This window comes from Saccopteryx bilineata, chromosome 5, assembly GCF_036850765.1.
Source record: "Saccopteryx bilineata isolate mSacBil1 chromosome 5, mSacBil1_pri_phased_curated, whole genome shotgun sequence".
Taxonomy (NCBI): Eukaryota; Metazoa; Chordata; class Mammalia; order Chiroptera; family Emballonuridae; genus Saccopteryx; species Saccopteryx bilineata.
Window position 1 is genome coordinate 141,100,531 of NC_089494.1, and position 18,963 is coordinate 141,119,493.

Genomic DNA, 18,963 nt, shown 5'->3' on the forward strand with positions numbered 1-18,963 from the left:
TTTCCCTGTCTTCTTTCCAGGCCACTTCTCTTACAGACCGTCAGCTCCAGGACCATACATTAATCAGTTCTATTGCCCCAGCATCTAACTAACACAATGCCTGGCACTTAATTGGGCCTCTAAAGTGTTTTATATAAATAAATGAATAAATATGAGTAAATGAACCTGGTTAATCTGCATGGATCATGAATGAATTTTTAAGAAATTAGATTTAATTATCGACTTCTCCCCGCAAAGTGTATGCACCCTTGGTACAAGAAGCAGAGTGGAATTCCAGTTTCCTAAATAGACAGTGTTACTCTGGAAGATGCCTTCATTGCCTTCCCGAATAATCTCATCAGATTTAAAACAAATTCCTTGAGAATTCTCCCCAGGTGAGGCAAAGGTGGGAGAGCTGGCCCACGCCGCCGCCCTCGTCTGCGCTCTGAGGGGCTCTGCTCCTAGAAGGAGCGCAGCGTCTATTAACTTTTTTTTCCCATTAGACGTTTGGTCAGTTAAAGAACAAAACCTCTTCGGAAGTCCGGTTAAAGAAGAGGGAGCCAGAAGGAACTGGACATGCACCGAGAAAAGGGAGCCGAACGCCCAGGGTCACTAAGCAAGCGGGTCTAGCCCCGCCCTTGCGGCCGCGGGGAACAGCCCGAAGACTCCCGGGACCGCGGAGAGGGCAGCCGGGAGGCCCGCCGCCGCCGGTCAGTCCGCTCCCCGAGTGCTGTCACCCTCAAAGGAGCCCCACAATTAAAAGAATTAGCCCCCAAGACTCCAAAGGCTCCCAACAGCAACTGTAGCGAACCGAAGCTTCACACCGGTCTCCTCAGCGGACCGCTGTCTCCCCCGCTGTGACCGGAGCGTCTCGCGGAGGACCCTACCTCCCAGTCTGAACCCCCTGGGTCCGGACTCCCCAGCACCACACCCTATCGTCGCTGACTCAGGCAGCTTCTCTCTCCTCTTGTCCCCAGCCTTCCAGCGTCCAGAAACGTGACATTCTCCGCGCAGCCCCGAGTGGGAAGCCACGCAATACGCACCCACTTCTAGCCTCTCAGAAGTCCCTGGCTCGCCACTCCAGGGGGTCGCGCCAAGGTCACCAGAATAGGTGTGACTACTTTCACATCCACTCTCCCCAAATCCTCGCCTTCTGAGATTTCCTAGGATCGCACCCCTCGCTGCAGTTCGGTGTCTCCTTCTTTGGCAAACCTTGACCGCACCGGGACCCTGTCCTGCCTTCGCCCTCCGGGTCCTTGCCCCTTCGTAACGCTCACTTTCTATCCCTGGTGAGGCTCTCTCGCAAGTCAGCCCTCCGTGGCCTCAGAGAACCAGGAAAGGACGTATGCCTCCCACTCGCTCAGGGGGAGCGGCGAGGAAAACGACGCAAACTTCTGTACTTACTTCGGGCCGAGGCTGCCGCCCCCTCGCCTCTCCTCTCTCTGGCACAGGCAGCGGCTCCGCGGCGACCTGGAACCACCAAGCTCGCATTCCCCAGGCGGCGAGGCTGTGAAATGCGCAAAGCCGGGGTCCCTCCAGCGAGCGTGCCCGGGGCTGGAGTTCCGGGCCGAGGTCCCGCCGCCGCGCGCGCGGCGACGACCTGAGCAGTCGCCGCCTCCAGCAGCCCGGGGACGCTGCGCACCGCGCCGCGCGCCCGGTGCCTCCGCCGGGCCGTTGCTGCCGAGTTTCAGGTTCAGAGCATGCCAGGACTGCAGCACCGTCTCTGTCCTTCCCCGGCAACGACTTTCAATTCACCTGGAAGCTTGCGACGCTCCCCCGCGGGCGGGCAGCGTGACAGAGGGTGCCAGAGACAAGGAGGAGGGCAGGAGCGGCGGCCGCTCCAGTGCGCCTCCTGCTTCCCGGCGAGGAGCGCGCAGTCCTCTCCAGTCGCTCTCCTCGGAACTGCAGTCCTGACGTCACCCCACCCCCACCCCGCGGAGGAGCGGTGCGGAGCGTGGGGTGCAGGGTGCGGGGATGCGGAAGTGTGAACGAGAGTGTGAGCTTGTGCATGTGTGTATGTGTCTGAATGCAGGCACGCGTGTGCCTTGCAAGATGGGGACTGGTAGGAAGCGCAGCTGGATCCCGCGATGAGTCAAAATTGATCTCCCCGCAAACAGGCGGCGAGGGGCTGCCTTGAACAGCCGGGGGCGCTCGCTTCCAGGTTGGGGCGGGAATACTACGGCCACCGACTTTCGTTGCTACCTATGAAATAGATGAACGCGATAGGGGCGGTAGGAGAGCGGGAGTTGGGCACTCTCCCCAAAGTTGGAGGATGCACTCGATGGCTTTAAAATCTGCGCTAGAGATTTAGGGGGAAGAGAGGAGTAGACCGTGAGGGAGGGTTAATTTTCACCCTGTAGGAAGGAGAGGGAATGGGGATGGGGAGCAGCTCTCAGGGTTCTTGGCTTTCAATCCCTCCACAAGGTCCTGGGAGGGAGGCCACTTGGGTGCGACAAAGGTGCCTCTCGCCTACTCAGAACAGACACCAGTCCTCTGCTACCGTGTACGGAGAAGTTGCTGCAAAAGGAACAAAGGGGCCGGGAGGTCCCCACCGAATTCCCCGCCCTGCGTCAACCTGGGGGAGTTTCTGTCAGAAGCTGGGCGAAAGCAACCTGAACCGGATGCTCCATATCATGCGGGTGGGGTCTGTGTCTGCAGCCCCGGGCGTTAGTACTTTAGCAGAGTCCCTTGAAATCATCGAGGGAGGCTACAGTTTGAGTTTTTGTCACTCTTCTGGATCTTATTCTCCAAAAGGACTTAAGTAGCCACCTAACTTTGCTCATTCACTGAAGTTGTCCTGTGGGCCAAAAATAGAAGAACCTTTCGGCAGAGGCAATATAGAAAGGGTATTTAAGAGGTAGATTCTAGGGTGGCTAAAGGCTGTTCCTGGAAAGTTTGTTCCATAGCGGCTGCCCTTTGTCATCTTTGGGGCTGAGTGAATGGCTCGGTGTGCCTCTCTGCCCCCAGAGGCTGCACCTGGCCAGAACCTCTCGCTGCCTCCCGGCAGTAGCAAAATGTGCAATGCGTTCCTGCCTGGGCTGGATCCGCTGTCAGCAGCCGGGCGTCATCCGCGCAATGCAGCGACTGTCAGTGCAGCCAGTAATTTCTCCCTGGTCTAGTGGCAGTGGTTTCTAATTGCAGATGTCTTCCTTCCTGAATCCAGAACACTGTTTGACCTCTGAGATGCCTTATTTTCATTAAAAATTTGTTTAAAATAGAAAAGGTGACTGATGGGAAGCAGAAAATAAACAGAATAGGAAGGAGGAAAAAAGATCCTGTTCAAAAACACATTTTTAACTTCAACTTCTTAAAATTACTAAAAAGTAAGATCAAACCGTGATTGAAGGAACAAAAAGTTGAATTCCAATCTTGAATCTCAAAAAGAAACTTAAAATAGAAGCAAGTTTGGGATCTGAGTCTCCTGCCTTAGGCTTAATAATCTTGGGGATTCCTGTACTTAAAAATTAGAATTCTACCTAATTAGATAATGCTACTGGTATCCTTAATTACGGATTGGATTTAACAAATAGGTAGAAGTAAAATAAGTAAAGATACAGAATGTTACTAATTAGAGCATAGAACGGGAATTTCAGAGAAGAATAAATAGGGTATCAACTTTTCAGGTCCTCTTGCACCCGTTCTTTTTTTTTTTTTTTTTTTTTTTTTTTTTTTTTTTTTTACTATATATAAATTTGAAAACACCCTGTCATCATCAAGAAATTATGTAACTAGATACTAGTTATGCATGTTTTGGAAATAACAGTCCCTCAATTCATAGAGAGCTATGCTAGTACATTTGAACCTTCTAAGCTGGGTCACAATTTTGCTTCTGAATGTTCTGTTATACGCTAGTTAGTGATGCTGTATGAGCAGGTAGGCATAAGAGCCTGGCTGGCATAGCCACATAAGTAATGTTTCCTGAGTGTGGTCACTCTCCAAGGAGCTGCTCCTTAGTGCTTCTGCTCCATTTGGCAGGCCCAAGCACCTCTGTCTTGATTTCTTATTGTATTGTGTTCACACTTCCAGTATAACTTTTTCACAATCTAGTGTGATTGGTTATTTGTATGCCTGTCTCCCTTATAATTTATAATCTTTCCAGGGCAAAAATTTTGTTTTACTTTCCCCAGGACCCTGCACAGTGCCTGCTAAATAAATGACAGCCACTTAATAACTAAATGTTGACTGGATCGATTGTTTTGTAAAAAATATAAATAACTGCAGTTTTACAATTTGTTTTAAACTGACTTATATGCCATCTATGTGCAACAAACTATATATATGTATATAGTTCTGCATATATATTTATATACAAAGTGGAAAGGAGAGGAGAGAAGAGGAAAAATCAGTTTTCAAAAGGATAACTGTCAGTGGTTGAGTGGGAGTTTAAATTGTCCATAGATACATTACTTGCTATGAAAATCCTTTCATGTTTGTTAATAGATATTTACATGTCTTTTTTTTTTTTTCTTAAGTTGGAAACGGGGAGGCAGTCAGACAGACTCCCACATGCGCTCTACCAGGATCCACCCGGCATGCCCACCAGGGGGCGATACTCTGCCCATCTTGGGGCGTCGCTCTGTCACAATCAGAGCCATTCTAGTGCCTGAGGCAGAGGCCACAGAGCCATCCTCAGCGCGGCGAACTTTGCTCCAATAGAGCCTTGGCTGTGGGAGGGGAAGAGAGAGACAGAGAGGAAGGAGAAGGGGAGGGGTGGAGAAGCAGATGGGCGCTTCTTCTGTGTGCCCTACCCGGGAATCAAACCCGGGACTCCCGCACGCCAGGCCTACGCTCTACCAGTGAGCCAGCTGGCCAGGGCCAATATTTACATGTCTTAAAAGTTTGGTGTTGGAACTCAGAAGCACTGTTCAAATGCATTATAAGCTTTCCCATTGTTTAGATGCAGCATTTTTTTTTTTTTTTTAAGATAGGCAGGGCGAGACAGGAACATCAAGCTGCTCCTGTAAGTGCCCTGACAGGGGAATGAAGCCAATAACCTCTGCACTCTGTGAAAACAACCAACCAAGCTATCAGGCCAGGGCTGATAATGAAGTGTTTTGTTTGTTCGTTTGTATGTTTGTTTTTTTAGAGACAGAGAGAGGAAGGAAGAGAGGAGAAAAGGGGAAGGGAAGTATTCATGTGTTGTTCCACTCAATTGTGTGTTCTTTGGTTGCTTCCTGTGTGTGCCCCAACCTGGATTCAAACCAACAACCTTGTTGTTTCAAGACAGTGCTCTTAATCTACTAAACTAACTGGCCAGGGCTATATTTCTGATAAATTAAGAAGTACTGTCAGCTCATATTGCCCTGGACTTTGTCCTAATCAGTGTGAAGACAGCTCACTCTGGTCCAGGCACTGCTTATATGACCCAAAAGGCTTCAGGCCAATGTTTATGTGACTGCTCACAAACACAGGAGACCTACGGCCAAGCAGCTCAGTTATATTGTACATTCCAGGGACCAGGTAGAAAATTAGCTACACACACACAGACCAGTCCATAGCTACCATAGAGCCAGAACAACATGTTTACAAAGAAGGAATAACTTGCTTCGGAGTTGGGGTGGGCATGTTCGAAGTGAGGGGAGGACTAATTTAATATAGCAGTGGCTTTTTGTCATACACTCCCTAGCTAGGGCCTAGCTATTAAAGCATCGAAACCAAACCCTGTAGCAAATACATACTGGCAGAACTTTGAAGACTCATAATTCTGTCCTTCCAGAAGCTATCCCCTGAGCAAAACAAGTTCCATTATATTCATTATTTTGCAATGAAAAAAGAAAAAAAAAGGCAAAAATAAGGATAAAAATTATTTTACATAGTACTTACCTAAAACTCAATGCATATACCTTATATATGTTTATAGTTTATGTATACAAGTGTATTTTATGTGATGTATATATATATTAATATGTATTATATATATATATATCACACATTATGGTCAAATTGATTTGAAAAATCTGTCCAATTAAGTAGATATGTTTTAGAGCAGGGGTCCCCAAACTTTTTACACAGGGGGCCAGTTCATTGTCCCTCAGACCGTTGGAGGGCCGGACTATAAAAAAAAAACTATGAACAAATCCCTATGCACACTGCACATATCTTATTTTAAAGTAAAAAAAAAAACAAGACGGGAACAAATACAATATTTAAAATAAAGAACAAGTAAATTTAAATCAACAAACTGACCAGTGTTTCAATGGGAACTATGAGCCTGCTTTTGGCTAATGAGATGGTCAATGTCCGGTTTCATATTTGTCACTGCTAGCCATAACAAGTGATATGACGCACTTCTGGAGCCGTGACACGTGCATCCTGCGTCACCGGAAGTAGTACTGTACGTGAGCAACGCCCTGCTTTGCAGTGCCACCACATACAGTACTCCACGAGCTTCTTCACTGACCACCAATGAAACAGGTGCCCCTTCTGGAAGTGTGGCGGGGGGCCAGATAAATGGCCTCAGGGGGCCGCATGCGGCCCGCGGGCCGTAGTTTGGGGACCCCTGTTTTAGAGAGACATTTTAAAACAGCCTAAAATAGCTCATAATAAAGAAAACATCAAATGTTGTAAACACTTGTTTTCCAAACATAGTAAATTTAGTAAAAAACACTGGAATTTTTCTGAAACTTCTCTCAAGACTTAGATTTGCTCTTAATCTTTTATGCTTCATAATATATTAATAGCTTCATATTTGAACTGCTTGTGTGGTGCCCTCTAATCCTGGTAGAATTAAACCCAAAGACAAAATCTAAGTGGCCAGTTTCTTTTAAGAACTTAGTCTTAAACTGATAAATTCAAATTCCAAAAATGTCATAACCAAAATAAGTAGTTTCTATAATACATTTATAGATAGTATTCCAAAAGTACTAGTACAGATTAACAATAATTTTGTGATAAAAATTGAATTTAGCTGGTGTTATTTTTAAAATAGTGAAACATTTTACTTATACATGTGTTCATGTGTGATAATTATACTTCACTACAGAATTTCAAAAAGGACATAGACCATTCTCTGGATCTGCTTTTTTATGAATTACAGATTACTAATCCTAAATATTTTTGTCACATTATAAAACCTGCTGAGCAATAGTAAAGAGACAGGCTGTTGTTTTCAGTACAGATTTTGGAGGCTTCCCACAAAGGATAGATTTTAGGGATTTTTAAAATGCGGTGCACCTATATGTAGATTTGCTTAATATGTGAAAACAATGCTGCTGGTGCAGTTTTAGTTTTTCTCATCACTGATGACGAGTCAAGGAAAGCTCTGGTCAAGTTCCTATCGAACTTGGTTCCTGTCTTCAAAGAGCCTATAATCTGGTACTCTTTTTCTTTTCTGCTTTCCTTGTGAACTCGCTATGAATTATGCTTTGGTACCTAGGATTTTAGACATCTGGGCCTGGACAAGGAGTGTAGGACTAAATTTATGGTAGCCCTGGCCAATTGACTTAGTGGTAGAGCATCGGCCCAGCATGTAGATGTCCCAGGTTTGATTCCTGGCCAGGGCACACAGGAGAAGTGCCCATCTGCTTCTCCACCCCTTCTCCTCTTGCTTCTCTCTCTCTCTTTCTTTCTTTCTCTCTCCTCCTCCTCCTCCTCCTCCTCCTCCTCCTCCTCCTCCTCCTCCTCCTCCTCCTCCTTCTCCTCCTCCTTCTCCTCCCCTCCTGCCAAGCCTTGATTAGAGTGAGTTGGCCCTGGGTGCCGAAAATAGCTCCATGGCCTCCACCTCAAGTATTAAAAAATGGCTCCAGTTAATGCAGGAGTCTATCTCTGCCTCCTCTCTTCTCACTGAATAAAAAAAAAAAAAAAAAAAAAGACAGAAAAGGCAATTGATAGTAACCAATTAGCATTTCAGGAAGTATTTTGAAGTGGGTTTAGTTGATTGTAGCACTTTGATTCTCCCTGAATTGTACAGCACAACTTCAACCCCTCTAAAAGAAAACTTGCTTTTATCATTCAGCCTTTCAGAAACACTTAGTTCTTCAACCTAGTTTTCTGCTTGGTTTCCTCCCACTTTGCCCAAAGTGACTGCTTTTCATTTACATTGTCTAATTCAGACAATGAGAACTTAGGCACCTTTGGGCAGAGCCTTTGTCTGCCTATATGTGTATAAAGCATCGTGTACACTTACTGCACACCACAAATAATAACATTAATCACCCTCTATACAAAATAGAATGTTAGCATCTTCACCCAGACTAGTATGCTGATTTGCATTAGTGCTTCATAATTATCTCATGAAACCAATGGTATAATGGGCACTACATTATACAATGTTCCAAAAATATGTTTCTGTATATTCAGGCAGAGATGCACCTGCAGTCTCCCTCCACACACCTCTAAGATACAGATATGGCAGGATGATGCTTAAGTTGTATTTATGTTGCAAACTATTCAAAGTCATTGCCTTTTCAGTCTTTTCCACCCAAAAGCCAGTCAGCATTAAATATGGTTAAGATCTATATATCCTGAAGAACTAACTGGAACAAGAAGATGGCAATGTATAATTTGCCCCACAGAAAGGACAGCATGAGAATTATAGATTGACACTCACTTATCACAGGAAATGCAAGGTTCAGGGCCATTTATAGAAGCTTTAACCATCTGTAACTACCAATGGCCAGGGTTGTAAGCTGGTTGAGCTTTCATTGTCTGATGAACCAACAATCAGAAAATTAGCCTTGACTTTGTTGTAAAAAACAGCAAACTACCTCTTACTTTCAAACACAGAGGACAAAGCAAACAAATTGCTGAAAATGCAGTCAATAAATACCTCTTGGTTTGTAATAAGCAGCACTGCTGATCTGTTCCTGCAACAAACTTGCCAGGCTGAGGTGATTAAGTTAATATTTCAGCTTAAATCATTAAACAGACAGGTTACATACCCAAAATACCTATGGCACTTGGAAATATGTAATGTTGAAAGAACAGTACTACATAAAATTGAAAACATTATACCATTTTACTACCTAAGAATGGGGAACTCCCTGCCTTCCTTGCTTCTTGCCCAGGGGTTTTCCTCTGGTGCTGTAATGTTATTTTTAATGGGCCAGAATGGAAACCTTGGCCAGAGGCTACTGCAGTTAAAAAAAATCCAGTGTCTCAGTCTGTATTTTTAGATTTCTGAGTTAATTTAATATAGCACCTCAGAGTGAAAAATCCCGTTGACACTGCTACATAAATACCTAAGGTATAGTTCCCAGAAAGAAGCGCCGACTGAGCACAGAGCTGACGCCTGGGCAAAGGCACCGAATCCGCATTTGGACAATCCTGGCTCTCCACGTTCTCTCCAGCAGGGCAAAATCCATTGATTTTTACAGTACATGGAGCTGACTTTGGAGGATGTTATCATTTGAAACATTATCCAATCCACCAAAATAATCACTAGGTATGTGTGTCTTCATTTGCAGCCTTTTAAAACAATCGCAGCAACAACAACAACAAAAATTGTCTTAACCTAGTTCTCAGATCTGTGTGTTCAAGACCGTGCAAGTCAATGTGTCTTCCAGGACACCTCCATGAAAATGATGAAAGAAGAAATATACAATGTCTGTACCTGTTCTCTGGCAGCTACTTCTAAGTTTTATTTTACTTTTTTTTATTGATTTTTTTAAATTTATTTTATTTTATTTTATTTTATTTGTATTTTTCTGAAGCTGGAAACGGGGAGGCAGTCAGACAGACTCCCGCATGCGCCCGACCGGGATCCACCCCGCACGCCCACCAGGGGGCGATGCTCTGCCCATCTGGGGTGTCACTCTGTCGGGACCAGAGCCATTCTAGCGCCTGAGGCAGAGGCCAAGGAGCCATCCCCAGCGCCCGAGCCATCTTTGCTCCAATGGAGCCTCGGCTGCGGGAGGGGAAGAGAGAGACAGAGAGGAAGGAGTGGGGGAGGGGTGGAGAGGCAGATGGGTGCCTCTCCTGTGTGCCCTGGCCGGGAATCGAACCCGGGACTTCTGCACGCCAGGCCGACACTCCACCACTGAGCCAACTGGCCACGGTATTGATTTTAATTTGTTGTGTTTACATAGTTACAAGTGTACCCTGAATATATCTCCCTCCCTCCCCCCTTGTTCTCCTTGATACCTCCTTTGTCCCCTTCCCCACTGCCTTCCCCCTTTCTTCCATGATTTACTATCCTGCCCTCTATCTCTCTGTGTTATGTTTATATACTTTCACTAATGTCTTTCCTTTCTCTGATCCCCTCCTCTCTTCCCCTTTCCCTCTAGACTCTTTGACCCTTTCTCTGCCTCTCTTTTGTTACTCAGTTCTTATTGTTCATTGGATTCCACATATGAGTGAGGTCATATGATAGTTTTCTTTCTTTCTCTGGCTTATTTCGCTTAGCATAATAGACTCCAGGTCCATCCATGTTGCTGCAAAGGAGAAGATTTCCTTCTTTTTCATGGCCATGTAGTATTGCATTGTGTATATGTACCAGTGCTTTTTAATCCACTAATCCACTGATGGACAGTTTTTCAAATTTTAACACAACCTTGTATTCTTGAGATAAGTGTCTCTTGGTCATAATATGCTATCTTTTTAAAATATACATTGTTAGATTTGCTTTGCTAGTGTGATTAAGAATTTTGTATCTATGTCTACTGGGGATACTGCTCTGTGTTTTATTTTCCCTGTCAAATATTTGATTCAGTTATATGGGTAATGTTTCCCACATAGAATGAGCTGGAAAGTATGCCCTATGCTTCAGTCATCTGGAACAATTAATATAGAATTGGTATTGTTTCTTCCTTAAGTGTTTAATAAAATTAACAATAAAAATGGAATGTTCTTTTTAGGGAATTTTTTAAAATTAATTTTAATGGAGTGATATTGATAAATCAGGGTACATATGTTCAGAGAAAACATCTCCAGGTTATTTTGACATTTGATTATGCCACATTCCCATCACCCAAAGTCCAATTGTCTTCCGTCACCTTCCAACTGGTTTTCTTTGTGCCCCTCCCATCTCCCAACCCCCTCCCTCTCCTGCCCTCCACACCGTAACCCCCACACTTTTGTCCATGTCTCTGAGTCTCACTTTTATGTCCCACCTATGTATGGAATCATATAGTTCTTAGTTTTTTCTGATTTACTTATTTCACTCAATATAATGTTATCAAGGTCCATCCATGTTGTGGTAAATGATCCGATGTCATCATTTCTTATGGCTGAGTAGTATTCCATAGTATATATGTACCAAAGCTTTTTAATCCACTCATCCACTGATGGACACTTGGGCTGTTTCCAGATCTTCACTATTGTGAACAATGCTGCCATAAACATGGGGGTGCATTTCTCCTTTTGAAACAGTACTATGGTGTTCTTGGGGTATATTCCTAAAAGTGGTATAGTGGGGTCAAAAGGCAGTTCGATTTTTAATTATTTGAGGAATCTCCATACTGTTTTCCACAGTGGCTGCACCTGTCTGCATTCCCACCAGCAGTGCAGGAGGGTTCCCTTTTCTCCACATCCTTGCTAGCACTTATTCTGTGTTGTTTTGTTGATGAGCGCCATTCTGACTGGTGTGAGGTGATATCTCATTGTGGTTTTAATTTGCATTTCTCTAATGATTAGTGATGTCGAGCATTTCTTCATATGCCTATTGGCCATCTGTATGTTCTCTTTGGAGAAGTGTCTATTAATTTCTTTCGCCCATTTTTTGATTGGATTGTTTGTCTTCCTGGTATTAAGTTGTACAAGTTCTTTATAAATTTTGGTTATTAATCCCTTATCAGACGTATTGTCAAATATATTCTCCCATTGTGTAGTTTGTCTTTTTATTCTGTTCTTATTGTCTTTAGCTGTGCAGAAGCTTCTTAGTTTGATATAGTCCCATTTATTTATCCTGTCTTTTATTTCACTTGCCTGTGGAGACAAATCGGCAAATATATTGCTGTGTGAGATGTCAGAGAGCTTACTGCCTATGTTTTCTTCTAAGATGCTTATGGTTTTACGGCTTACATTTAAGTCTTTTATCCATTTTGAATTTATTTTTGTGAATGGTATAAAGTTGGTAGTCTAGTTTTATTTTTTTGCAGGTAGCTGTCCATTTTTCCAAACACCATTTGTTGAACAGGCTGTCTTTATTCCAATGTAGGCTCTTACCTCCTTTGTCAAATATCAGTTGTCCATAAAAGTGTGGGTTTATTTCTGGGTTCTCAGTTCTGTTCCATTGATCCATATGCCTGTTCTTATGCCAGTACCAGGCTGCTTTGAGTACAATGGCCTCATAGTATAACTTGATATCCGGAAGTGTGATACCTCCCGCTTTATTCTTCCTTTTCAAGATTGCTGAGGCTATTCGCGTTCTCTTTTGATTCCATATAAATTTTAGGAATATGTGTTCTATATCTTTGAAGTAAGTCATTGGTATTTTAATTGGTATTGCATTGAATTTATAAATTGCTTTGGGTAGTATAGATATTTTAATGATGTTTATTCTTCCTAACCATGAGCACGGTATATGCTTCCACTTGTTTGTATCTTCCTTGATTTCTTTTATCATGTTTTATAATTTTCCAAGTATACGTCTTTAATCTCCCTGGTTAAATTTATTCCTAGGCACTTTATTTTTTGGTTGCAATGGTAAAGGGGATTGATTCCTTGATTTCTCTTTCTGACAGTTCATTGTTAGTGTATAAAAATGCCTCTGATTTCTGAGTATTTATTTTATATTCTGCCAACTTGCTGAATTCATTTATCAGGTCTAGTAGTTTTTAGACTGCAACTTTAGGGTTTTCTATATACAATATCATATCATCTGCAAATAATGATAGTTTTACTTCTTCTTTTCCAAATTGGATGCCTTTTATTTCTTTTTCTTGTCTGATTGCTGTGGCTAGGACTTCCAGAACTATGTTGAATATGAGTGGGGAAAGGGGGCACTCCTGCCTTGTTCCTGATCTTAAGGGGATTGCTTTTAATTTTTGCGCATTGAGTATGATGTTGGCTGTGGGTTTGTCATAGATGGCCTTTATCATGTTGAGGTATGTTCCCTGTATTCCTACTTTGCTGAGAGTTTTGATCATGAATGGGTTTTGGATTTTATCAAATGCTTTTTTTGCATCTATTGAAATTATCATGTGGTTTTTCTCCTTCCTTTTGTTTATGTGATGAATCACATTGATTGATTTGCGAATATTGTACCAGCCTTGCCTCCCAAGAATAAATCCCACTTGATCATGGTGTATGATTTTTTTCATATATTGCTGGATCTGGTTTGCTAATATTTTGTTGAGGATTTTAGCATCTAAATTCATCAGGGATATTGGCCTATAATTTTCTTTCTTTGTGTCGTCTTTGCCTGGTTTTGGAATCAGAATTCTAAAAGTTGCCTCATAAAAGGAGCTTGGAAATCTTCCTTCCTCTTGAATTTTTTGAAATAGCTTGAGAAGGATAGGAGTTAGTTCTTCTTAGAATATTTGGTAGAATTCTAATTTGTGAAGCCATCAGGCCCAGGACTTTTCTTTTTTGGGAGTTTTTTGATAACTGTCTCAGTCTCATTTGTTGTAATTGGTCTGTTTCAAGGAATTTGTCCATTTCATCTAGGTTGTCCAGTTTTTTGGCGTATAGTTCTTCATAGTATTTTCTTACAATATTTTCTATTTCTATTGTGTCAGTGTTATTTCTCCACTCTCATTTCTAATTTTATTTATTTGAGTCCTCTCTTTTTTTTCTTGGTGAGTCTGGTTAAAGGTTCATGGATCTTGTTTACCTTTTCAAAGAACCAGCTCCTGGTTTCATTGATCCTTTGTATTGTTTCTTTAGCCTCTATGTCATTTATTTCTGCTCTGATCTTTATTATTTTCTTCCTTCTACTAGCTCTGGGCTTTACTTACTGTTCTTTTTCTAGTTCTTTTAGATGTAGGGTCAAGTTGTTTATTTGAGTTTTTTGTAGCTTCTTGAGGTATGCTTGTAATGCTATGAACTTCCCTCTCAGGACTGTTTTTGCTGTGTCCCATGAATTTTGAGTTGATGTACGCTCGTTATTGTTTGTTTCTAGAAATTTTTAAATTTCTTCTTTGATCTCATTGTTAACCCATTTGTTATTTAATAACATGCTATTTAGTTTCCAAGTATTTGAGTATTTTTCAGTTTTTCTGTTGTGGTTGATTTCTAGTTTCATGCCATTGTGATCAGTGAAAGTGCTCGATATAATTTGAATCTTCTTAAATTTGTTGAGACCTCTTTTGTGCCCTAACATGTGGTCTATTCTAGAAAGTGTACCATGAGCACTTGAAAAGAATGTATATTCTGCTGCTTTAGGGTGAAAGGTTCTGAAGGTATCTATTAAATCGAGTTAATCTAGTGTGTCTTTTAAGTCTGCTGTTTCTTTGTTAATTTGCTTTCTGGAGGATCTATCTAGTGATGTTAGTGCGGTATTGAAATCCCCTTCTATTATAGTATTGCTATTGATTTCGCCATTTAAATCCATCAAAGTCTGCTTTATATATTTAGGTGCTCCTATATTAGGTGCGTAGATATTTATAATGGTTATATCTTCCAGTTGGATTACTCCTTTTATCATTATGTAGTGGCCTTCTTTATCTCTTACTATAGTCTTTGTTTTAAAGTCCATTTTGTCTGATATAAGTATTGCTACCCTAGCTTTTTTTTTCATTTCCATTTCCATGAAATATTTTTTTTCCATCCATTTATCTTCAGTCTATGTGCATCTTTTGTTTTAAGGTGTGTCTCTTGTAGAGATGATATGTATGGGTCCTGTTTTCTTTTTTTTTAATACAGAGACAGAGAGAGAGAGAGAGAGAGAGAGAGTCAGATAGGGACAGACAGGCAGGAATGAAGAGAGAAGAGAAGCATCAACCATCAGTTTTTCATTGCAACACATTAGTTATTCATTGATTGCTTTCTCATATGTGCCTTGACTATGGGCCTTCAGCAGACCGAGTAACCCCGTGCTCAAGCCAGCAACCTTGGGTCCAAGCTGGTGAGCTTTGCTCAAACCAGATGAGCCCACGGTCAAGCTGGTGACCTTGGGGTCTCAAACCTGGGTCCTCCACATCCCAGTCCAATACTCTATCCACTGCGCCACCGCCCGGTCAGGCAGGTCCTGTTTTCTTATCCACACAGCTACCCTATGCCTTTTTTAAAATTTTTATTTATTTATTCATTTTTTTTTAGAGAGGAGAGGGTGAGACAGAGAGAGAGAGAGGAGAGACAGAAAGAAAGAAGGGGAGAGGAGCTGGAAGCATCAACTCCTATATGTGCCTTGACTAGGAAAGCCCAGGGTTTCGAACCGGCGACCTCAGCATTTCCAGGTCAACGCTTTATCCAGTGCACCACCACAGGTCAGGCCCTTATGTCTTTTTATCAGATCATTTAATCCATTTACATTTAAAATTATTATTAATACGTAATTCTTTATTGTCATTTTATTCTTTAAAACTGTATTCTTCTTTTGCTATATTCTTTTTCTCTTTTGGTCTTTTTACAACAGGCCCCTTATCATTTCTTGTAGCCTTGGTTTGGTTGTAGTGAATTCCTTGAGGTTTTTTTTGTCTGGAAAGTTTTTTATTTCTCTTTCAACTTTAAATGATAGCCTTGCTGGATAAAGTAGTCTTGGTTGTAGGCTCTTGTTCTGCGTTACTTTGAATATTTCTTGCCATTCCCTTCTGGCCTCAAGTGTTTCTGTTGAGAAGTCAGAAGTCATTCTTATGGGGGCTCCTTTGTAGGTGATAGTCTTTTTTTCTCTAGCAGCTTTTAATATTTTCTCTTTATCACTTAGCTTTGGTATTTTAATTATGATGTGTCTTGGTGTTGACTTCTTTGGGTTTCTGTTTAATGGAGTTCTCTGTGCTTCTTGAACTTGTGAGATGTTTTCCTGCATTAATTGAGGGAAGTTTTCAGCTACGATATGTTTGAACAAAGTCTCTAACCCTTGGTCTTTCTGTTCTTCTTCAGGAACCCCTATGATGTGGATGTTATTTGTCTTCATGTTATTTCTCTTGTGATCTCTCTTAGAGTTTCCTCAGACTTTTTGAGTCTCTTTTCTTTTTTCTGTTCTGCTTCCGTGCCTTTATTTATCTTTTCCTCTAACTCGCTGATTCTATTCTCATCGTCATTCATCTTGCTTTTAATTCTTTCCATTGTATTCTTTATTTCTAATATTGTATTTGTCATTTCTGACTAATTCTTTTTTAGTATTATTTCAATGTCCTTTTTTATATTTGCTTTATTTTTATTTAAGTGTTCATAATGGCCATCTATTGGTGTTCTAATATCTTTGAGCATCCTAACAATTGTTATTTTAAACTCTGCATCTGGTAATTTGGTTATATCTGACTCATTCAGGTCCTTTTCTGGGGATTTCTCTTAATTCATTTGTGTTGCATTTTTCTTCCTTCTCATTTTGTCTGTGTAAAAGAAGGTTTGGCCACTGGAGTCCACTGAGTGTGGCCTCTATGTTCCTTAGGTGTGGTTTGTTTGCAGGCCCGCCACCCCCTCTGCTGTTGCTGCCTAAGGCGTTCAGGTATGGGCATTGCTGGTGCCTTCCCACTAGGGCTGTTGCTGTGGTTTCTGCCTCTCCATCACGGGAGTGACTGTGATCACCTGTTTGGGTGTATAAGCCTCGGTGGCCGTGGCCTTTGCCCCACCCCCTCTGGTGGCGTTATGCTCAGTCTGAGGGCAGGGGTGAGCACCTTTGCTCAGCTGAGGGTCTCCACCTGATTCCGGGCTTTCCGCCCCACCCCTGCAGGAGAAGCCCGCTTGTGGGACGGCTGCAAGCTTTGGCTCCACAGGCCGGCTCAGTAGGGGAACTCTGCCTGTTCTAGGATTTCGGCTCCACCTCCTCTGGAGGAGCTGGTTCCCAAGTCAGACCTCAAGCTTTGGTTCTGTGGGTGGGGCAGGGCTGTGCTCCTCCACCCTTGCTCAGGAGCAGGTCTCCACTCCTCTCCAGGTTCCTGCCCTTCCCCCCCCCCCTGCAGGCTGGATTGCAGGTGGCCCGCAGCTGGGCTTGACCACTTTTGCACATCCCCTCCTCTCCAGCCAGCCAAGACTGAGCTCACTCCTGGGCCCAGTGGTGGCCAGCAGCTTCCGCCCTGGCCAACAGAACTGCACTTCTGTGTCCCACAACCACCCGCCCTCGGGGAGCCCTCAGCCATGTGGGTGGGGGCGTTGCAGCTCAGACCCTAAGACTTACTACTGTGGTCCCGAAAGCTCCCTCCTTCTAAGCGACTCTGCTCTGAGTGCCATGGGAGAGCTTGTTTGGCTGGTGCCCTGCTTCCCTTTGCTGGTATTGCTGTTTCCAGGGGAAATATTCACTTCAGATTTGGGGAGTGGTTTGTCCCAGGGGTTAAGGTGGCTGTCTCTCAAAATGTTTCTTTCTGTGGCTCCTAGATTATGCTCTCTTCCTGCTGCTCCAATCTTCTCCTTTCTCCTCATCCCCCTGGAGCCCTGGGGGCGTGGTTGTGAGAGAGGTGCTCTGCGTGGTCCCTTTAAGAAGAATCCTGGGTCTGAGAAATCAGTCTCTTTCTCACAAACAGTATCCAGTCTTGTTTCCAACTAAATACTGTCCATACACCTCTTCTAGGCTCTGGGGCTGCAAGCAGGAGCTTTGTTCCTGGGACTCAAGACCCTTCTCTCTCTGCTAAACTCACTTCCCGCCACACGGTCGCTCTGGGGAGCTGGGCAGCCCTCTCCACGTTTCCGCTTTTCCTACCAGTCTCAGTGTGGCTTCTTCAGTGTTCCTTGGTTGAAGAGTCCTCTTAGTTTAGTTCAAAGTTGGTTTTTCTAGATGATGGTACTTAAAATTAGTTTGTAATCCACTTTGGTTCATGGAGGTGGAAGTTGGTACATCCACCTACTCCATCGCCATCTTGTCTTCTTTTTAGGGAATATTTTAACTGTGCATTCAATTACTTTAATAGATGTAAGGCAGTTCAATTTATCTTTTTCTTCTTGAGCATGCTTTAATGTTATCTTTAATCCTCATAGTTGTCAAATTTATTGTCAGAAAGTTGTTCATAATATTTTTTATTACATATTTATATCTATAAAATTTGTAATATAGCACCTTTTACTCCTGATATTAGTAATTTGTGTATTCCCTTTTTTTCTGATAAATATGCCTAAAAGGTCATCAGTTTTCCCTATATTTTTAAAGTAGCTTTTGATTTCGCTGATTTTTTTTTCCTTCTTGTTTTTCTGTTTTCACTCTATTCTTTGTCTTATCCTGTTTACTTTGGGCTTAATTTGCTCTCCTTTTTTTCTAGTGTCTTAACGTGGAAATTGAGGTCAATGATTTCAGAGCTTTCTTATTATACAATAATATAGACATTTAGTGCTCTAAATTTCTCTCTAATTACTGCTTTAATGGCCTTCCACATATTTTGATATTTTTTATTTTTGTTTCCATTCAATATAAAATACTTTCTAATTTCTTTTTGATCTTTTAACTATTCATGGGTTATTTAAAAACATGTTACTTAGTTTCTGAATTTTTCCACAGATCTTTCTGTTATTGATTTTCTAACTTAATTCCATTGTGGTCAGAGAACTTGTTGACACTATTTTATCTCCCAAATACAATTTATCTTGGCTAATGTCACATGTGTATTTGAAAGAAATATGTATTCTGTCATTGTTGAATAAAGTTTTCATTAAGTATCAGTAAGGTAGGTGATATATAGTGTTATTCAAATATTCTACATCTTACTGATATTTTGTCTACTTGTTCTATTAATTAGATTTAATTATTTGATTACATCCATAGATTTGTCTATTTCTTCATGCAGTTCTATTAGTTTTTTCACTTCATGAATTTTGAAGCTTTTTTATTAAATAACTAAAAATATAAGATTGTTATGTTCTTTTGACGGTCTTTATCATTATGGAATAATTTCATTTATCCAACACAATGTTCTTTGTTCTGAAGTCTAGTTTGTCTGACATTAATATAACCACTTTAACTTTCTTTAGATTAGCATTAGCATGCTATATCCTTTTCTATCCTACTTTTAACCTATTTGT